Below are 2,058 nucleotides of genomic sequence, written 5' to 3'. Positions count from 1 at the left end.
TATATATATAATATATATATATATATAATTATATATATGTGTATATGTATGTATATATATATATGTGTGTATATATATAATGTATATTTATATGTCAGCATAATTCTTTGGTTTTCCTCCCTGTGGATTCATTGTCCTGTTTACCTGTTTTTATTGGACTTGCTTCCTGACACAGCAGCAGACTGCTTTTTTTATGAGCTCAGCCCCCGACTAGACTCAGCACACGGAGGTGACCACCAGCTGGTCGACACTCTTGGATGAAACAGCCTCTAGAGGCTGCGTTGTTTCCTAATGGTTTAGAGAAACCAAACATATGTGGAAAAAAAGGAAAGGGTTGGATGGGGTGATTTTTGAAACATGACCTAAAACATTAGGGCTATTGAAGGGGTATTAGTGTGGGCTTTAACACCTCATGGGAAGTGAATGTGGCTTTTTGCATATTGCAATGGCTGTCATTTCAATACGGTTTATAGTTTAAAAAAAATAAAAAAAAGAAACATCATGGAGGAAATTCCGAGTCATTAAATCCATTTTATCAAGCAGTTTTCACATTGACTCTGTGGAGTGCACTTTCTGTCTGCATTATATGTACAGTGAAAGCTGAAAGGACTGCATTTATAACTTGTGGAAAAAAAAAGAAGCTTTTTCGCAGTTAATTCTCTAAAAAGTCACAAAAATCTGTAAAGAAAATCTGCATCACTTCATTTCCAGCACATTTTGTGTGTGTCAAGAGTCTGTTTTAATGTGGAAAAGTGACAAAACAAGGAAATATAATATGTACACGTACTTTTATCAGTGTTAGTTATTTAGTTTTGAAGTATGGTATTCCAGTACTTGTGGTGGCCTTTGTTCCAGTACTATTTTTACTGATACAAGTGCAAGTGTTTTCTTTTGTGTACAGTACTCACTGACACCAAGTACTCTCACCGGTACTTCTTCAGGCTGGGTTTCAATTAATATGGAAATCAACCAGGAAGCACTATTATATACTGTATGTGACACAGCGGTAATGAGAACATCAGAGTGGGGGAAAATAATTAAAGTTTTGTTGTGTTCTTATGAACAGTAGAATACATTCTAGAATAGAATAAAATAGAATAGGCTTTATTGTCATTATGTCTGGTTAGAACATAACGAAATTGCGGAAGGCTTCTTTGCAGGTGTATCACAAATACATACAACATTACTCTGCTGTAATGGTCACTTACATAAACAACAAAACAAAACAAAAAAACAAGCAGTCATCAGCACTACAACACAGTTGGATAGCATAGTGTTAAACCGATCATTCATGTAGATTAAAATATCCACACACGTTCAGTTATAACAAAGGTCAGTAAGGGGCGTTTTGGCTACCAGCCCATGTATGATGTACAGTGCCTGTGGTGTGATCACGTGCATAATAATTGCAGTGTGCCCTACTATACATGCAAATACAACACTTTCGTGTTTCAGCATAAACTCTTTTTGTTTTTGTTAGTTCAAAGATGCTTTTTTTATATATTTATATAAAATCAGTAAAAAATAAAGTAAATAAATAAAAATATATAAAATATATATTAATAAAAAAATATATATTTTATAGGGACTTTATTTTTTTTGTTAATTCAAAGATGATTCTCCTCTTGTTCCTATCTTGGATGCTACACATTTCCTCCCTATTTCTTACTAATTCTGATTCAGTTCCATCTCCACTGTGTCTCATATTCTCTCCTGTATATCCTTATCCACTGCAATGCAGTGTGTCTTCAGCACTAAACAGAAGCTCAGGTCCAATAATTGCCCCCGAGTGGTAGCCAGAATAAGTTTGTGTATAAATCAATACACAAACCTTTTTTTTTTTTTTTCATATTTATGTTTATTTTCTTTGGCAATCATTTGTTATAAAAATGCAAATATTGTGTTAGTGATGCACCAGCATGCGATGCACACAACAGAGATGACACACATTTGTGTACGTCACCTTCTAGATTTGTTTACACATACTATTAATTGCCGTGCGGAGGCAGCTCAGGTTTCACAGTTGATTTACTGCGTCTGTGAAAAACATTAATAACA

At 34.2% G+C, this 2,058-nt stretch overlaps 1 protein-coding gene across 1 annotated transcript in view; it reads left to right on the top strand.

Moving 5' to 3' along the window:
- Positions 1–2,058, top strand: part of adamts3 (ADAM metallopeptidase with thrombospondin type 1 motif, 3) — a 90,523-nt gene that overhangs the window by 61,747 nt on the left and 26,718 nt on the right. The gene's annotated exons all lie outside the window — the stretch shown is intronic.

Source organism: Cynoglossus semilaevis, chromosome Z, assembly GCF_000523025.1.
Source record: "Cynoglossus semilaevis isolate Cse_v1.0 chromosome Z, Cse_v1.0, whole genome shotgun sequence".
Taxonomy (NCBI): Eukaryota; Metazoa; Chordata; class Actinopteri; order Pleuronectiformes; family Cynoglossidae; genus Cynoglossus; species Cynoglossus semilaevis.
The sequence above is the reverse complement of the archived record's forward strand: the minus strand, read 5'-3'. Positions and strand labels throughout refer to the sequence as shown.